Source organism: Cupressus sempervirens, chromosome 11 (assembly GCF_028749045.1).
Source record: "Cupressus sempervirens isolate cs-2001-9-10 chromosome 11, ASM2874904v1, whole genome shotgun sequence".
In the NCBI taxonomy this organism is placed as follows: domain Eukaryota; kingdom Viridiplantae; phylum Streptophyta; class Pinopsida; order Cupressales; family Cupressaceae; genus Cupressus; species Cupressus sempervirens.
In genome coordinates, this window is record NC_143128.1 from 719,509,961 (window position 1) to 719,530,847 (window position 20,887).

Sequence of the window (20,887 nt, forward strand, 5' to 3'; positions counted from 1 at the left end):
TGGGTAAATATGTCAGCTATATGAACATATTTACCTATATTTCTCTGTGTGCTCGGCATGCACTGGGAGCTCGGCAGTGCTTGGGAATTTACTGATGCTCGGCTTGGTCTTGGTCCCTGTTGGTGCCGAGTTGTCTGTGAGCTGACTTTTGGTATTTAATTCGTGTTGTAGCCAATTTTGGGTATTTAATTTGTGTTGTAGCCAATTTGTGGTTCAACATATATTTAATGTAAGGGATTTAATTTAATTTGTAATGAATTGGGCCAACTTGTGGCTTAGTTGGATATAAGTAAAGGGTGTTGTGGAGTCTTTTAGAAAGAGAAGATTAAGTGATCCATGTTGGAGAAGAGGATGCAAACTTTGAAGGGCTAGTGGTTGAGGCTTGAAAACTAGGAGATTGCTTGGTGGGCTTGCGAGCACAAGTTACATTGCCCACACAAGTAAATGTCACAATAGAATTACCCAAACATAAATAGTAAATAGAATTACCCACACAAGTAAATATGTGTCATGTGAATGTTTTGACTATATGAACATACATGTTTTATATTACCACTTGCTAGCACTAAGGCATTCCGGTGTAATGCATAGCGACACACTAAGTAATGTTGATGAGAAATTGTACAGCCATAATTTATTAATGCTTAGTTAAGTCTAACTTGATCATGTCCAAGTCGCCACCTTTCGATAATCCTATTGAATTTAATTCTTTGGTTAATGGATGAGTTGTCAGGAAAGCTTGGCTCCATATATTGAAATATTTTTGGAAAACATGAAGGTAAAGGATTTTATCGGAAGAGAGGGAATCCGATTTTGGAACTTCCAAAAACAAAAATGATCCCTAGCATGCAAATACATTCTTGAAGCACGAAGGGTGGTAGTGGAAATAGTGTGCCCACTCATTGTGAGTTAGGGATGCACCTCCTGCCAATATAATGAGGATGAGAAAACAGCTTTGAGCAGCAACTCTTCTTTCTAAGTTTGTAGTTTTGCATTCTTTGCAACTGAACACTATCATGAACCTAGGAAAAATAAACGTTGCACTTTGGGTAGCTTGGGACTCAGGTGGGGATGAGATACTTGCCGAGCCTTTTATGAGGAAGAGCTAATACAGACCTTGCAGTCTCTCAGCCAGCATGTCCAGGCACGTGAAATTCCAATCGCTTTATTACTTTCTTTTGAATTGAATGAACTAGAAAAGTCAAGTTGCCATCATAGTTTCCTGTTCAAAAAGGTTCTGATAATCACATCCCAAAAGAATGGAATGTTTCTGCTATTTTGTCTTGTTTATATCTGAAGTTCCAGTTTTATGCTTAAACATGAATGGAAAAATAGAAGTACAGTTAGGTGTTGCATAGTTCAAATTAAAAGAATCTTTGAAGATGAAATTAGCAGAGAGAAATTGAACCAAATCTTGATCTGGTGCTGGGCGGCATGCCCAAAGTGCCGCTCAGCTATTTCAATAGCATATAAACTTTTAGACATCCAAAGTTACGTTGCATGCATTTAAGGCATTCTCTTGATCGTTTTTATGTCTCAACTCTCAACAGAAAGGACTTAAGCCAAAAGAAAAGTAATATGAAGGGTGACTAAGCTGTTAATGTTCAGACAGAACCGATGCAACCTGAAAGAATGGAAACAATAACCTTTAATGCCTTAACAATAACTCAGACTGCTTCACGTGCCATGTGTGAACTGGTTCAGTATAGGCAGTCCAACATAGCAGCAGACAAGTAGGAACTGTAACAATAGGTTCGATTTGACCAATATCTAAAGCATGATACAATAGTAATGATGTACTAAGAACATGCAGTTTATGGACGGTACTCCAGGATAGAGAATACCTATCAACACTTGTAGCAGAGCAACCTTACAAACCTACAACATTAGAAAGGTCATGCACAATGTAAGCACTAAGCCCAAGTTAGGACACCCTGGGAAAACCAACCATAAACAAGTCAGTCACTTCACATAAGCTGCAAAAGTTGATCTATGCAAGTCAGATGTAAAAGAAAAGTCTCAAATTATTCATAGCTGCAATCTAACCTAATAAGAGTAATGCAAGTGATCCAAGCTCAGTGGATACCTAGTAATTGTAGTTTAGACAATTGAATTTAGATGGTGCAAGTCGATAATGTGTGGACTGATTCCATGCTTGCCATGAGTATAAATCTTTGGCCAAGTTACACCAGAACTTGTCAGTGCTTGTCAATCTCTAATTCCCAGATACAACTTCGTCAGGAGTTACGCCAAGTTAGCAGAAGCTTTAGGGTGTAACCGACTAAGGTTGTAGGATAACACCAGTTCCAAATGACTCGATCCCTTACCACGTACTTTTCCCTTGCAAAGGACCAGGCACACTCCAACTAGAAGCGTACAAAGGAGGTTCAGGTTGATCCATGGTTCGGTGGTTAAACGCCCCAATGATAATCCCTTGGGGAGGTTTGTGAGTGCATATTGATTCCATGCTTGGCCAGATAAGGGCGGTTGAGCGTGAGAGGGACCCCAATTTAGCATTGTACAATGAGCACATTCGGCCTATCATTCACTGCAGATAGAAGAAGTTGAACAATCCTTTGCACATGGTTGCCTATGCATTGAATCCTAAGTGGTACATGCCTAGGCCTAGAAGAGATACACCACAGCAGGATGATGAGGTGAAGACCAGGTTCTTTAGGTGCATTGTAAGACGTCTAATGTTGAGATTGCTGGTGAGATTTGTTCAGATTGGACGGAATTTGACACTCTTACAAGTAATTGCTAACTCAATATTCATTACTAATATTTACTATCTCTAGTTTAGTAACTTCAGTTTTTCTATTAAGTGTATTTATGGCATTATGTTCAAACTTATTACATTCTAGGTTTTACTCGGATTTGGCACAGATGGGCGTTAGAACAATAGCATACAAGCACTCAATTTTGTGATGGAAATATCATATACCACAGAGGGCAAAGATTACCAATCTAGCCAATCGATTGCTATCTCAGGTTTGTAGTTCCTCATTTTTAGAACCTATTCAAGTTCTAAATTTTATCATTTTTAATTTTAAGTTAAAGAATCATACTTTTCTGTTTTTCTCACAAGAACCATTGGTTTGCTATCTCAAATTGATGAGGATGAGATTGCAGCATAAGTCAATGTAGTGCTAGTTAGTGTTTTTTTAGCAGAACTTGACCATGAGGAGTCCAATAGTTCTAGTGTAGAGGACTTTGGCTTGGGGTGATGATTAGAGGCCTCCCTTTCTTACATTTTGACATGATTTTGTACTCATTTTGGCTAAGTTGCCAGTTCGGGTTCAGTTCCAAGTTCAAAATTTGAAAACCAGTTCACTGGTTTGACAAAATTTTGGAAAGGGGTTTGGGTTCGTTTGGGTAGCATAGAAGCATAAACACATTTAAACAACAAAAACTTTAAAACACCGTAAACAATAACATATCATAGTGATCATACCATCATATAGTAACATAGTTCAATCAACTTCAACATCAAATATTCAAAACATTTAAAATATCAAGTTCAAGTAATCATTGTTTCACGTTCATGGTTTAACTAATGGAATGAAAATCTATTGTGTCAAAGCAACGCAGGGCTCTAACTTAATTTCTTATCGCCCCTCCCCTATTATCATAAATGAGCCAGTTGGACCCGTCTCTGATTCCTACTCACTGCCTTACCCTTAAATAGTAGGGGTAGGCCCCCCCATAGAATTGTAGTGTGATTCCTTGTCCATTCAGAAAAGGTGGGGTGGAAGGGTCGGTTGGTTTAAATGATTGAAACTGAGAAAATGAACTTATTTTAGATCTTGTTTAATCTTTCCATTTTGCAATTTTATACCTAGTTTTTAGCTTCTCTTAGATTTTCACAGGTGGTTAATGATGGAAACAAATCACTAAAGATTCAATTCTTGAGAAAATAATGCCAATCAGGATGCACTGAACTTGTAAAAGGGCTTTCAAAGCAAAGGCTGAGGCCAAAAGATGAGTTTGGATAAAGTAACATAAACACACAAGGTGTAGAGTTGTCTCAATCATCAAGGCCAGATGCAAGTCACAGATGACTTTGATGGAAGAGATACTCCTTTGTCATGTAATCTAAGTTGAAGGTTGACCCAAAATGGGGAATCAATTGATTCTGTGTTCCCTTATTTCGCTTGTAAGTTATGTACTAATATTTATTGGCAAGATGTCAGGGAAATGATGGGTGTAAATTCTCCTTGAGAAAGTCTTCCGAGAAGTGAATGCTTTAGAATCTATAGTATGCTTTGCTTTGTTTGTTGTTCTGTCTTTGTCCGGACAATATTATGTGTTCCCGCTGTTTGCTGGATTTCTGCTCTTTCATTGGCAGTCCCTTAGGCCTCTTGTTGGACATTAAAATTTATCTAATGATCTATCTATTAATAACACCTTTTTAGGTTACATGGACGTCAAAACATTATACAAAATTGCAAATAAAACACTTAAAAGAGAACCCTGGTCGAACCAAGTTTGAACCAGACCCGAACTTGGAACCGGTTCGAACCAGATCGTGGTTCGGAGCAGGGGGGGAGGGAGGTACCCGTGCAACCTAGCATTTTGGTATTGATTATGATTCATTATTTCATATCATGCTACTCTACTCATTATCATGATCATCTTCATGAATTACTATATTTCATATTTGAACAATGAATTTTGAACAAATAGATTAATAGAGTGTCATTACTGAATGGTGACATAATTGTGACCGGGTCAGTTGAATTGGAAAAATGAGTGTGGAAAGCAGAACAAGGCTTTTTAAAAATTCATACATAGCAAGTAGCAGGGTAAAAGGTCTGATCCTATCAACAAAGTTTGGGGATTATATATATCCAGTCAATAATTATTTCAGGCAAGAAAACCCGGCAAATAATTATTCAGTCACTTCCAACTACTGTATCTAAACTCTGATTACTAGCTGGTTTGAAAAGTATGGAAATAGAATTCAAGATCCACTTTCTCAGCCTACCCCTGCAGTCCCTCAAGGCTTCAGAAATACACATCCTTACTGGTGGAAATTTATTAACGTCAAAATATACAGTCAAACATATAGTTCTAAAGAATAAACAGAGACAACTGGAATGAGGTCTTCGAATACAAGCATGAAATGATTATGATAGAAGTCTATATGAACCATACAAGGTATCGATCATCATTCTGATCTAAGAAGGTAATGATAAATAATTTGACTGTATATACCAAAAGATAACATCCACATCAAACATGACAACCGCACCTAATTGGAGGATTCAATAAAAATATAATTAAGCAGCATACAAGCGTTGACATCAGCAGGAAATACGAGTCCAGACAGGATGAGGGAATATGAGGGTCCAAATAATGCTTAAAACCTGTATGCAACATCAATATGTTTGAAAGAAAAGTAACGATAAAACCCAGATTTAAGAGTACCAATCAGCGATAAAGAGGTTTGGCGTATCCAGTATTATCATTATCAAGACACTGCACATTAACTATGACCGGTGGCAGAAAGGTTTGGATATTTACGGCATCATAAGGCTATCAAAAGCATCTTCTCCAAGTCCAAATATGTAGCTGTGCATACAGTGCAGGATCATTGCAACTCAAACATCTGCGAATGTATAAAATCTTCAGAGGTGATTGGAAGGAAGTAACGAAGGCAATATAGCAACGCTGAAGTGTGGTTCGTCTTTTGTGGTCGCTATAAACAACATAACCAATTATCAACCAAACATATGGATTATGCATTATAACGCAAAAGACATAATAGTTTATGTTACGAAGAGGTGGGATTAATTAATAAGAAGAGTAATATGACTTTTTGAAAGGTCACAATTTTAGAAAAATAGGATATATATAGGGGCAGAGATTATAAACCACATTATTCGAAAAAGAACCATTTATAAATATTTGTAGGAAGGAATAAGGAGCAAAAATATGGCTTTGTAATATGAATTCAAATATTTGTAATAAAATAGAAGGCCATTTATTTATTTTCTAAAAGGCGAGGAGATTTAAAGTGCAGTTGATTCGTCCTTTATAATCATTTTTGAATTCTATAAACAATTTTGGTCAGATAAGTGGACAAGGTTATCTATGGCATTTTAAACTCGATCATCACAAATATTGTGAAAAATTTAATTGTTTCTGAATCTGTGTCCAATCTGTCTCCCCAACCTTAGGAATTAAAGCACAATCTGGACTAGTTTAGAATTGTGTATATATATTTGATCTGTCACCTCTTGATTATTAAACTATTTATAGTTTATGTGCATAGAACATCATAAAGTTGTACGTTATAATCTTCATTGTAGTTGACTTTGTTGCCCGAATAAGCCAAAGCACTAGTCTTTTTATCATTGAAGTATTGGATTTATATTTGAAGTCGTAAAATCTATAACTTCCTTCTTACACACCTCAAATCCATTGTTAAAAAACTTATACAAAACATTCATTTCAAAACTATAATGTAACTCCATGTTAATCGAGTACAACGACCTTGCCAGTCGAAGAACTCCCAAAGCTTAAATTTTCTATAGAATAGCTCTAAACCAAGTGATCAGGTTCGAGGAGAAGATCTACCTGCCTAGTGTAGCAGAGCTTGAAGTGCAAGGGAATCAAGGTGATTCTTGTTTGTTGGCCTGAACTAATTGTGGAATCCTATTGGAGAAGTAGCAAGCTCTTGGATTTCCAATCTATGGTTTTGGGAACCAACAAAACTAACTTACTTCTTGTTACAAGCTAGAGTTGTCGTTGCACCAAAAGACCCTGTCAGTGCCTGATACCACTATAGTTATAGAAAACAGAAACCAGTTAAGCCATGTGATGAAACCCTAAGGGGAACGTCAGTGTTTAGTCCAACACTTTCATCATTATGTTACATTGTTACTCTTTTGGTTATTCAAAAGTTTTGGTTTGTGTTGCAATTTTTCCATCTCAAGCATTTGGTCTATTATACTGTAAGTGTGAGGCCTCGCTCTGATCCATCGTATCACATCTGATACATTTTATTTTTGACATATTATGACACAATGTGTTTGAGACACTAATGTGTTAATACCTTAATTATGCAATTAGTGATGATTAAATATGTGTGCAGAAATGAGAAAAGTTATTTAAATGAAAATTTTAATGTTTTAACCAATGTGATTATGCAAATGTGGTTTTAAAATATGAATGTGATGTTATCGAACTACTGATATTCAAATTGAGTGTGCAGGATAATTAACCATGGAATTAATCGAAGTATAGGTAATTGACCCTATGTGCAAACTGTAACACTAAGGTTGAATCCAATAAAGTGATTCGAACCTCGTTGTCTAGTGTTTAATTTGTATCATAATCGGAATGTATGCATCATTCTGTATTTTGTGACATGTCAAATGTTATGTAAAAATAAATCTTATGGTGTCACTTGACACCCATCATATGCATATGTGGACTAACATATCAATTTAGGGTTAGCAAAGTAACCCATCAATCTAAGACTGATTAGTTAGTAACCTAAATTAGTTCCCCTTAATTAGGGTTTAGTGGAAAGGTTACATCCTTAGGGTTTTTGAAGATCAAATATTTCAAGCCACTCGTATAGGTCATAAATTGATCCTAAAAGCCAAAATTAATGCAATTCAAGTGCCCAAGTGGTATGTGTATGGGCTAGGAACTTTTTCAACCCTTCTAGAACTTCCTAGCAAAATGGCGAGCGAGAGCGAAGGAAGCAATGTTTTTCAAAAATTGAATTTAGGTAAGGGCGGGACTCTGCAGGAATGTCAAGATCGGATCCCTGGTCTGGAACACGGGTCACAGGCGAGGGATGGACAGGCATCTTCTGGTACTAGGTACCAGTCGGAGATCCTAGATGGGGACCCAGTTATCCCCCCCCAAGGAGGTGGTCAAGATTCCTCCGCTTCCCAAAGCAGACCTGCCAACAAAATGGTCTTCTCTATTCAGGGTCAAACCTTTAGGTAAGTCATCTTTCCTGCCTGTTAATACTATTCCGAAATCTGAGAAAGGTACCTGTGCTATCGCCATCCCAGACGAAATCGTGGATCACAGCATTCGATCCATGGCCTCTACTCTGGTTGGCAAATTTCTGGGGCCGAGACCTAACATAGACAATGTAAGGTCCTTCATCAAGAAGAATTGGGCTCTGAAAGGTCATGTCTCAGTCACGGCAATGGCGAAGGGTTTCTTGTCTTTTGCTTTTTCATGCATGGAAGATATGTCCAACATCCTCTGTGAGGGACAGTGGGCTATTGGTCGCTCCACCTTGGTGCTCCAAAAGTGGACCTCCAATCTAAACTTGAACGACTTTTGTTGTCCAAGCCCCTGTCTATAGGTTAGATTACCTGAGTTGCCTTTAGAGTTTTGGAACGAAGATGTTTTTGTGGGGCTTGCAAGGACTTTTGGTGAACTCCTATCTACAGATCCGATCACTGCCTCCAAGCGCCACCTAAACTATGCTCGCATCTGTATTGGAGTCAGGGAAGGCACAGACATGCCTGCATTTGTGGCCTTTCACTCTAAACTTGGAGTGCACATTCAAAAATTGGTTTATGAAACTATTCCTTTCGCCTGCTTTCTCTGCCTGAAGGCAAGTCACAAGGCCAACCAGTGCCCTACGGTAGTCAAGCAGAAGACGATGGTCCCTGTTACCTCAGACAATTCCAAGAAGCTTCCTCCTCCCCCTCGCCCAGCAGCCAAGGGGAAGAAGAAACTGATCTGGAGGCGTAAACCATCTAGGTCTTCAGAGACGTGGATTAGCAAGGTAGTTAAGCAGATTACCCCCAGGCAGATTGACACCATTTTGGAGGATCAAGCCCACATTGATCCTGTGGTGGAATCCCCTGATGCAGAGGATGGTCCTGAGGCGGGAGGGTCAAAGCAGAACGGCTAGAGGCAAGAAAAACCCTTCTCTAAAGAGAACATTGGTCAGAGGATTGAGCCCCCCTGTTCAGATGGTAGGCTGGACTCTCCTCAGAAGATCTCCCCAAGGCCTATGGTCCCCCTGACCCGACCTCTGGGTCCGGGTTCTGATCAGGCGGAGACTATGCTAGCTCTTAAAGGATAGGAGGCAAAACTCCTTCAACTTATCAACAACTCTTCCCCTAACCAGGTTGCTCATTGGGAAGAGTGGATAGACAGCTACTCTCTGGACAATCTAGATGGCTGGTGTATGAAGAAAAAATATCATAGGAAGCACCAACCTCATGACCTCCCCTCGTTGTCCCCAACGACAACCAAGAGCAAGGTAAAGGCTGATGTTGGGATAACTCCCAAGCAACCTGATAGGAAGAAATCAAACCAGCTATTGCAAGAAGAAACCAAAAGAAACCTGGCAGACAGGAGCCAGAGAACCATCAAGGAATTCTCAGAAAGCAAGAAATGAAGGTCATTTCTTGGAACATTAGGGGCCTTCATGGAGCCCATAAACAGGAACTTATCAGAAATTTGATCAGAGATCAAAGACCCGATTTTTTGCTGATCCAAGAAACTAAGATGAAAAGGAATCTCGTTAATAAGATTTCTTTTAGTAAATCCATGAACAGTGAAGCCACGGATTCAGAAGGAGCCTCGAGAGTGGTGATGATTCTTTATAACAGTAAGGCATTCAAGTTGTCCCCCATTTTTGTTGCAAAGAATGTTCTCCTTTGCAAGGTGTCCCATATCCATACTGATGACTCTTGGTTCATTTTAAACCTGTACGCCCCTAATTCAGTAAGGGAAAGGAAAGCTAACTGGGACAAGATCTCAGTGTTCTTTGCCAACTACAATATTAACAAAGGGATAGTTATTGGAGATTTTAACTCTCCCCTCACAGATGGTGAAACAAGCAAACGTCTTGCCCCGGATCAAAACAGCAAGCTCGACCTCTCCAACTTCATCCTCAACCTGGCTTTCATGGATCTGGACCTCTTGGGGGTAAGATTCACTTGGTCTAACAGAAGAGTTGGTGGGGAATGCATCCAGGTCTGTCTTGACAGAGCTCTCATCTCTCCTGGGTGGCTACAGACTCGCTCTTGTAGACTCTCCCTTCTCCCCAGAGTTGGCTCTGACCACTCTCCTATTTCTCTCTCTGTTAGCCCCCTGGCAGTGAAAAGGTCTTTCCCCTTCCGTTTTGAGAAAATGTGGATTTCCCACCCGGATCTGGAATCTAAGATATCTTCCTAGCGGAATATTGAGGTTGAAGGCACCGCAATGTTCAGGGTTGCCCAAAAATTGAAGAATGTGAAAAGAAACATTAAAGTTTGGAACAAGTCCAACTTTGGTCACATTTTCCAGGATAAAGACGAAAAGACAGACCAGCTCTGTATCATTCAGGAAGAAATTCAGCACAATAGATATAATGACAAGAACAGGCTGGAAGAACGAGCCATCCTCTCTGACCTCCACAACATAATATCTAAGGAAGAACATTATTGGAAACAAAGATCTAGAGTCAGTTGGCTGAAAGAAGGTGACCAGAACTCTTGTTTCTTCCATTTGACCATGCTCAAACATCCATTAAGAAAGGCCAAGACCTTCTTTCCAAGGAAGATGAGACTGCGGATGAAGCTGTTCAGTTCTTCTCATCCCTCCTCTCCAAGGACCCCTCTCTGTCGGCGATTGATCAAGCTGACATTCTGTCGGCAATCCCTTCATTACTGCAACTGCACCACAATTCTCTGCTGAAAGCTATCCCCTCCCAGGAGGAAATCCTCCAGGCTCTCAACTCTCTTCCGGGGGACAAAGCTCCTAGCCCGGACGGTTTCGCGACTTTCTTTTTTCAAACCTACTAGGAGGTGGTCAAAAGGGACGTTACTAAGGCTGTCCAAGAATTCTTTGGGGCCAAAAACCTTTTGAAAGAGCTCAACGCCACTTTCCTGGTTCTCATTCCTAAGATTCCGGGGGCTGATACGCTGGACAAGTTCAGGCCTATTAGTCTTTGCAATTCCTTTTACAAAATCATCTCTAAGGTTCTTACCACCAGACTCCTCAACATTCTCCCCCTATTTATCTCCCCCCAGCAGACTGGTTTTGTCCTTGGCAGGCAGATTCTTGACTCTATTGTCACGGTTCACGAGGTCATCCACTCTCTGGAGGCTGGCAAGAAGGAAGGCTTTCTGCTAAAGTTGGATATGTCTAAAGCCTATGATAGGGTGGATTGGAATTTTCTCTTGGCGGTCCTTCAGGCATTTGGTTTTGATGCTCAGGTATGCAAGATTATCTCTCAACTTGTCTCCTCTCCATCTTTATCTGTTTTGGTTAATGGCTTCCCCTCTCTTTTCTTCTTCCCTACGAGAGGACTGAGGCAGGGTGACCGCATCTCCCTTGTTCTCTTTATCATTCTGGCCGAATGCCTGGGAAGACTCATCCAAAGGAAACGTCAGGACAGGAGTTTGCAGGGTCTCAAGCCCTCTTCGAGCCCCTCTACCTTCTCTCACCAGCAATTCGTGGATGACACCATCTTGGGGGCAGAAGCTACTATCCGTGAAGCCAGAGCTTTCAAGGGCATTCTGAACACCTACACCAGGGGTTCAGGCCAAGCTATTAACTAGGAGAAGAGCTCAGTTTTCTTCATCAACATCCCTTTGGAGATAAAGAGGAAAATTGCTCAAATTTTGGGAAGCGGCATTGGATCCCTGCCAGCCAATTATCTTGGCCTGCCCTTGGGCTTCAGACCCCGGAACTCCTTCTAGAACAGCATCATTGATAGATTCAATAAGAAACTTGCTGCATAGAAAGGGGCTACCCTTAGCCAAGCTGGCAAGTGTACCCTGGTGAAATCCATTTTCCAGAACCTCCCCACTTATGCTTTAAGCCTCTTTGGAATCCCTGCCAAACATGCGGATAGAATGGAGAAGATTCAGAGGGACTTCCTTTGGTCAAAGGTTGATGACCATAAGAGATATCACCTTGTCGCCTGGGATCTTGTCTGTCTCCCTAAATGCTATGGACGTCTAGGCATCAAAAAGATTAAACACCTCAACAACGCCCTTTTGGCCAAATAGCTATGGCGTATCTTTCAAAGCACCGGTGTTTGGAGGGATATCCTGACCGAAATATCTGAGAAGTCAACCCTTTAACTTCCTGATAAAAGAGACCGAGATTCCCCAGCGGTCCTATATCTAGAATGGGATCTCAAAGGCTAGACCCCTGGCCAAGTCAAAGGCCAAATGGAAAGTTGGCAAAGGGGATAATATCTTATTCTAGCAGGACAACTGGACTAGTGAGGGACCTCTTATCAACCACCCCATTTATGGAAGATGGGCAAAACAGTGCATTGAAAGTTATGGTAGGCAAGTCAGTGATTACAGAACTAGTCAAGGTTGGCAGGACCTCACTGAGCTATCCCCAGACCTTATCCCTCTGATGATTTTATTGAATGCCACCCCCATCAACAACAATAGGGACTCTGTCATTTGGGGTGATAACTTGGATGGGCTTTTCTCTGTAGCCTCTGGCTACTTCTCCTGATGGGCCAGAATGGAGAAGCCATTGTGGGCCAGTGCCTGGATTTCTGGCCTCACTCCCAAAATTAATATCTTTTTCTGGCTACTACTGCAAGACAAAATTCTTACTTGGACAATTTAGCCAAGAAAGGCCAATTCATCCCCAATAGGTGCAGCCTTTGCAAGTTTAACCTGGAATCGGTAAATCACCTATTCATCCTCTACCCCTATTCCTCTAAGGTGCGAAATCTTTTGACCAAGCATCTTGGCTTCAGCTGGTGTCCCCCTGACAACATCCAGGACTTCTTCTACCAGTGGAGAAGCCACCACTCTGTTTTGAATACTCAGCTTTTTAGCTCCTGGATTCTCCCACACTTTTGCTGGGGAATTTGGAAAGAGCGCAACAACCGAATCTTCAGAGACAGAGAGGTTCCTAAGTTCATAATTGCTGAGAAAATTGAAGGTCTAACTATGGAGAACTTTGCCATCACAAAGGGAGGAAACATCAAGGAAGGAGGGAATAGTAAAGCTAGGAAGAAAGACAGGGACAAGAGAAGACAGGAAGCAAGATGGTCCTTCCGCCCTGAGGATTGGCACAAAGCCAACTTTGATGGGGCGGCTAAGGGGAATCCTGGACCGACCAGTAGCGGTGGCATCATCAGAAATTGTTCGGAAGGAGGAATTGCAGCTGTTTCTTTCCCTCTTGGTCACCAGACCAATCGCTTTGCTGAAGCCAGTGCGGCCAAACAGATTGTTAAGCTCGCCCTAGCGTCAGGGATCGAGAGCCTATGGCTTGAGGGCGACTCCCTAAACATTATCAATTGTATTAAAGGACATGCCCCGCCCTCTTCAACGATTGCTAACATCATTGAGGACCTTAGATCTGACTTGGGAAAGTTCAAAAGGACTTTCATTAGCCACACTTACCGTGAAGCCAACTTGGTTGCTGACTGCTTCGCCAATGACGTTGTTACCAGAAACTCGGTGATGACATGGACGAACAGAGACGAAATCTCGGCAGCGGCAATTGAGTTACTCCGGCATGATCAAATCTAGGGTACTAATATCACCCCTTTTTAATTATGGAAAGATACGCCAAATCACACGTCGAAAGGGGAGTAATTACAAGTCATGCAAAGCTCTTTTCAAGTGATAATCACGCGTACGGATGGCACACTTTGAGGGCTGGTGTGAACAGAACCACCAAAAATCGTAATTACGATTTTTTTTTCAACGTCTCAAGGAAAATCGAGCTCAACATTTCTGCTAGAGGAATAGGGTTTATAGAGCCGAAGTCTGCCATGGTTGGGGAAAGGATCAGAAGAGAGCCTTGGGGGGAAATGGAGAAGTGGAAGGGGAAGGGGAAGGTTTGGCACAAGCTCGAAAAAGGGGGTATAACCAAATTCATGGAGAACCTTCATGGCTTTGACGCTGGGGTTACCAAGGGGATGGTGGAAACATGGAACAATGGGAAAGTTAAAATTGATGGTCACCCACCAAATCACTAAGGGATTGATAGCAGAGGTGACGGAAATCCCTCAAGTTGGCATAAACTTCTTCAGGGATAAAAAGATGTCGGCCAATGCTATTAGTGAATTTGTCAAGGACAATGCTGAGAGGAACAATCTTATCAAGATAGACACTTACTATGAGATGGAATCCATCAAAAAATTATGGAGGTATGTTCTCAGGATTCTCATTGAGTATATTACTCTTGACTCCAGGTTCGATAGGATAAGAACGCACCATTTTGTGTTGCTTAACCACTTTAAGCATGCTGTTAAAATTTATTTTCCTTTCTTTTCACCTCCATGTCTAAGAATATTGAGGGTTTCAAGAGAAAACCCATCACTAATCCCGCCCTCCACGAAGGCCGTCTCCTCTTGGTTTATGAGTTTTTGAAAGCTCAAACCAAGGGAAAAACCCTTGGTGACCCTGGGAATGCTTCGGAGGACACTGCCAGTTCGAACTCTAAGGATGTTCAAGTTGTTAAATCGGAGGACGAGGATTTTTTCACCAAAGCCATCTTTGTTGCCCTCAACCCCCGCTTTCCTAGCAGAAAGAGCCCTAGAGGTCTCCCCCCATTCTTCCCAAGCCTGAGCCCCAAGAGGTGAAAGATGACAGTGAAGAAGAAGAGGAAACTGCGACTGAGTCAGAGGATGAGGAAAAGGCGAAGGGGAAGGACACTGTGAAGGATGGGGAAAAGGGGTGGGGGAGAGACAGGGAGGAAACCCTCGATACCCTCGTTGCTCCCCCGGATAACCCCAAAAAAAGAAAAGCAAAACAAGCCCTGCTTCAGGAAGACCCCATCGCCCTGACCTCCGAGACCCTTGCTCCTGTCTCGCCCTCTTCCTTGCCTGAGGCGAAGACTGTGGTAAAAAGTGGGGAGGTGATAACAAAGGACAGGAGGGCTTGGAGGAATTTTAACATGGATACTGTTAGGCTGGGAATTGTCAGAGAGCCAATGAACATCCAGGTGATGGAGGACCTCGACAGCACAACCCATTATGATGAGCTCATCAACCCCGCTCTTCTGGTCTTGTCTGATAACACGCGGGAATCCGGCTTCGACCTTCTAAACAACGCGAAGAACGGCTTGATAGATAACTTTCGATCTATCAAATTGTTGTTTCAGGAAATCGAGGCTCTAAAGGAAAAGATTATCCAGGATAGCAACCAGAGCTCCTGCAGAGTCCAAGAGAACACCGGAAGGATGAACGACTAGGATGACAACCAAAAGCACTACAGCGGCCAGGACTCCAGAAATTATCAAGAGGATAGATTTTCCCGGGTTGAACAGAAAGTCCAGAGGTTAGACAGCATCATCCAGATTCTAACTAATCAAATTGTGGACACTCTGCACACTTTGAATGAGAACATTGTCAACTTGGGGGATACTCTAATGAGAATTGGCGTCGAGGGGGGGAACACGGGGAAGCTGACTAGCCAGAACATTGGTAAGGAAGAGGCCGATCTGAATGCAGGCAGGGACCAGGTGGATCATTTGGACCAGGAGGAAGCCCAGAACTTCAACCAGGAAGGAGCGGACAACCAAAAGGATAATGAAGCTGTAGAAACTCTGCAAGATCTGGATAAGGAGAACCATTAGGTTTGGTTTTCCTTGTCGGTCTACCGGTTGGCTTTTGCCTCCTGGCCTCTGGCCTTTTGTTTCTTTTTGGCTGTTGGTTGCTATTTCGTGTTTTGTTGGACTTTATTGTCTTATCTTTTATGCTATAAAACTTTCAAGTTTGAAGTCCCTGTAAAACCTGTTTTCCTTGATCAAAAACATTTATGACCCCTAAAATATCCCAATTTCTCTTTGTTGCAAAAATGGATCATCTTCATAAGGTTAGCCAAGTTTTCACTCTTTCAAAAGGTTGTCTTGATGATAGGGGGAAGTGAGAAGACCATAGGAAGCTTAAAGTCAAGTTTGGAGTTACTGTTATTTTGGGTAGATAAGTTTAGAGGCTATTTAAAGTCCCTTTGAAGAGTTGAGGGTTGTTCACTCATTCTCTACATTAGAGAAGTCAAGTTTGGAATTTGCAAGGAGACTCAAAATTCATTGACATAACCTTTGTGAAGGTAGGTTCTCCATTGCCATGGTTATGCCTTTTTGTTCATTGCTTGTATATATAAAATTCTTACATACTATAGTATGTGTGTGTTGTATCATGTAAGGAATGGGCATTGTGGGATTTTACTTGCTTTGTTTCATGTTTCTTCTCTTGTTTTGTTGGGAAAACTATGAAGGGTGTGTTGGCATTACTCACCCTCGGATAGGGCATAAGTGGTCATGTAGGAGGGAAGGGCTTAGTTGGACCTCAAGTCAATGCAGAGTCTCTTCCCATGTTGAGGAAAGGGAGAAAGCAAGGTGTTATGGGCCCTTGCCTGTCAATGCAAAATTGAGTTTGTTTTTGGGAAATAAGGAGAGAAAGAAATTGAAGTTTATGTGGTTTGGTAGCCTTGAAAGAAGGCATATGATTTGTGCTCTTGAGTGACATCTCCTACCTAGAAAAATCCACCTTCTCCCTGGTCATAGGCTCATTATGAAACCTGTTGTGCATACCTTGGATGGTAATTATATGATGAGTTATGTCATTGTGATTGGTCTTTGAATGTCACCTAGTCAATTACTAGTTCTCCTAACTCGATGGGTGGCCTTTCGAGACCTAGGATGGGAGGTAAGCTCTCCATAGTTGTTCTTTCTATTTTGCAAATTGTCTGGATAGGTTCTCATGATGGAACAATCCTGGTTTTCTTGGGGCACTATTGGTGTTCTTGATGTCATGTTATTGGAGGATTCTCCATTGTAATACCACCTATTGTATTGTATATCCATGTTGAGAATGATTACGAAAGAAATGGATTAAATGTTGTAACTTCAATATTGATAAATAGGAATTCAGATATTGTATGAAATAAGCAAGTTATGTGATCTAAGTGTTATTAGATTGTAAATCATACCTTACTTTCAATTATATTGCTTTGCATAAAGTTCAAGTTGAAAACTCACTACTTTCTCCACGAAATCTTGGATTTAATTTATTGTGCTCGAGAGTAATCAATGATGTGGATGTTTGATTTAGATACATCCATCTTACTTGCATATTAAAACCTCAGTTTGTATAAGTTTTATTAAATCAATGAATTTTACCTTATGGTGCATAATATGTAAACTACCTAAAAATACTCCCAACTTGGATGCAAAATTAAACATCAAAATTATACCTACAATCCACTCAATAGAATGAACAAAACATTATACCCTATGACACTATAAAATTTCTAAGAGGAAATCTAATACTATTAAAGAAGGAAAACTTATCATTTCCATCTATTTGGGAGAGCCAAAATGCTCTCTGGAGAATGTATGGGGGAGATTTTAATTCTCTTTTGTGACAGAGAATATTCTTTCAATATTCCTCTTATTAGGATATTTCACCTATCATATTTTATTGTTAGTGCAAACCCAAATGCTAAGTAAGAAAGGGTAGACATAAATTAGTGGACACCAATTTTAATTAAAACAATTAACGAATTAAACTCTTAAAAAGTAAGTGAATGGGAAAGCGACACCCGGTGGGTCCCACCTCCACCTCACCACTTTAACCTTAAAATACCCTAAGTATATGCATGTGGCGACATGCCCTTCACTTTACCAAAAAAGGCAAAGACCCCATCTTGCAAATATCTCTACCTTCCAACACAATCCACATTAAATGCATTTTGGAGCAGCTCTCCCATTGGGCCGCTCATCCTCGTTGTCCTTGGTGAAGATTTGATGACATCGTCCTTGCCATGCGTACCTGGTATGTTGACTTGGCAGAAGTTGAAAAGGGTTTTAAAAAAAAATTGTTTTACACTCCTTCCTTTATCCTTATTCCACCCACTTGCTCATTATCCTCTACCATGTGTGTAAGATCTTTAGTGTTAGTAAATAGGTTTTTATAAAAAATGATTGTGTTCCTATTTACATATTAAATTGAATTAAAATGAAAGTGTTAGGATATAAAGTAATTCTAGTTAGTAAGGTTAGTTAGATAGTTAGGAGATTAATGTTATAGTTTGTTCATTAATTTTTTTTAAATATTTCTTTTTATGTGACATTTGAAAGTTCAGATTTATATTTAGAATATAATTTATTTTTTAAATGAGATGTAAAATTATTATAGGATTTCAAACTTTAGGTGTAAAGTTAGAGTTACATCGGGATAGTGAAATAGGAAGGTGTTGTAGAGATGAAATGTGCAATGTAGGTATTTGCATGATGAATATTTAAATGTATTAATTAGTTTTATCATTAAATTATGATTAATTGGGAACCAGTATTAAGATTCCGAATCACTTCCTAGGAGGTGCAGAATTAGTTCACCTAGGGTAATTGTCCGACATAATGAAATAAATTTATGGAATCATGTCAAACCTAATGTGTCTTGGGTAATTAGTCAAACATATTGATTCAACTTTAATCCAAGAACTATGGAACCCTAATGTCCCCTCGAATTTGATGTCACATCATAAACATGGTTTAGTCAACCAAATTGTGTAACTCGAACTAAGTGTTCCTGTAGTCACTAAAACCTAAGGTTTCGTCATGGTGTGATAGGGTTGAGATGTAGACTCTGCATCATTATAAAATACAACCGAAACTCACTTCAGTCTCTTTTTCAACTTGCCGTAACATATTCAATTTAGTAGGTGTTAATCATGTGTTTATTAAGTTTAAAAATAAAATAAATTGTTTGTGTTTTTGCCCCAATTTTTGGGCATGACAGAAAGTTGACATGTCATTTCATAATTACCATTTCAAGAACTATTTATGTATAGTATGCAATGCCCCTGTACCCCCACCGTCCCAAAATTGAGGCCATTTTTTCCCACACCTGAAAGTTGTCCCAAGGTCCGACATACCCCCACATTGGTGTTACAACCTAGATTAAAATCAGGATTAGATTCAAAGGCCACTCTGTGAACTTGTATCATCAAAATCAATTGTTTCCCATGTATATTACATTTGGGTAGAGCATTGGGCACAAGTTCCACCAGACTAACTGGTTTGACATTGTTATATTGCTATCAGGATTTAACTGTGTAGTTTTTGAGTCAAACTCACTGACTCATGTTTCAGGAATAGTAATTCATACGAATCCATCTATCATGAGAATAAATGGAACACTTAGCACTCCTTGGATCTAGGTGATGCTCACAGAGGTGAAGCACCGAGACTTCCCAAGAGGTCACCCCCCCAGTACTACCTCCAGTTGAGCACACTTAACTATGGAGTTTTCTCCGTAGTTTACTCAAATTCACATCACTTAGAATTCGACTATATTCTTATTTATTGAATTGCTAACTGTCACTTTGAATATTAAAATGCGTATAGGTTAGGTCCTACCAATATATATATATATATATATACACTAAAACCTAAGTTGTCAGTTTGGATATGAGTTTTCCCTGGGTTCACTATACATTATAGATAGGTAAAAGCAGCCATTAACATATATGAATGAAACTTTTACAAAAACCTTTGCTGCCTGACAGAATGAGGAAAGTAATCCATGACTTTCAAGGGATTAAACCCAACACAATCCTAGATACATTTGATTCGGCATAGCAGTTGAATGACAGTCAAACATCCTAGTCACTATCAATGGAGCTACTGTCCTACACCTGCAGAAGCAAATTTGCTTTCACATAGGCCTTTCCATGAGTATTTGCAATCTCAATTGAAAAAGAAAATGACATTTATCACATTCTGATATGCTTGTGTGGTTGAGTCACACGTCAAGTCGGCCTTGCCAAGTCTGAGCTAAGTCCAAGTTAAAGAACTATTGTCTAGATGGCATCAATCTAAAGAGCTTCCTTTATATTTCACCTTGTATTCCAATTGCTTTCACCCTTAAGACAGGAACAAATTCTATATAGCATTCAATCATCACTTTAGCAGCACTACAGGAATGCCATTCAATTAAAAGTAAGAATTACCACAAACCAAAAGAAAGCCAACTTTCCACTACAGAACTTATATTGGAGCCAAAAGTTCTTCCAATTGTAAGTTTACAAATAAATTGGCATCCAACACACTGAACAATAAATTCGCTTTCATGTTCAGAAACAATTAGTAAAGCCTCAGTAGCTTCACCACGATTTATAAACAAAAACTAACCTTTGGAGGAATTATCTTCTTGAGGTTTCATTGCAGGGAAGAGCAGAACTTCCTGAAAATGGTGTACAGTTATTAGTTCTTCTATCAATTATGCATCTTCAGAAATGAACAATGAAGCAAACAGAACTGACCTTAATATTCTGGGAGTCTGTCAAAATCATAGCAAGACGATCTATTCCCATTCCCCATCCACCAGTTGGTGGCAACCCATACTCTAATGCAGTACAAAATGTTTCATCTAAAGCCATTGCTTCATCATCACCAGATTGCCTGTCCTGAAATATTTAAAAACGTGCAAAATGAAAAGTATTAGAAAACATTTAGATAAAATATTCATCTACAGCAACCAAACATGCGGCTTTGGAACAGTTTCTCAGAGTTTAATCCCTCATCTTAAATTTTTAACACGAGGATACAGCTACATCATGTTCCTGCCATAGTGCTTTGTTTTAAAGTTGAAATTGTTGTAAATTGTAATAATAATATTAAAATGTTGACATTTATAAATCACTAGTTGGAACTCTTTGACTAATAATTGCAGTAATAATATTGTTAGATGAATATTTACTATATTATTACTGCAATAAGTTAAATGTGATGTAATTATTGGCATTAGTTGAGGAGAAAGGTGTCACAAAAGTATTAGTTGCTTCTGCCAAAACCCAAATTAATATCTGAGATAAATGTTTCTAAGGTTCTCCCTTGAAATCCATCACATTTGAGAAGCCAACTTCTCTGATCAATTCTAAGTAGTTCATAAGCTTTTCTAACGTGAAAAAACAGCTGG

At 39.9% G+C, this 20,887-nt stretch overlaps 1 pseudogene across 1 annotated transcript in view; it reads right to left on the bottom strand.

Moving 5' to 3' along the window:
* LOC149531689 (lysine--tRNA ligase-like) overlaps window positions 1-20,887 on the bottom strand; it is a 65,136-nt pseudogene that overhangs the window by 6,119 nt on the left and 38,130 nt on the right. Inside the window, exons 12-13 of the transcript XR_016358952.1 lie at window positions 20,232-20,375; window positions 20,101-20,152 (exon numbers count right to left, since the gene is read on the bottom strand). The product of XR_016358952.1 is annotated as a lysine--tRNA ligase-like (transcript). The remainder of the gene's footprint in view (window positions 1-20,100; window positions 20,153-20,231; window positions 20,376-20,887) is intronic.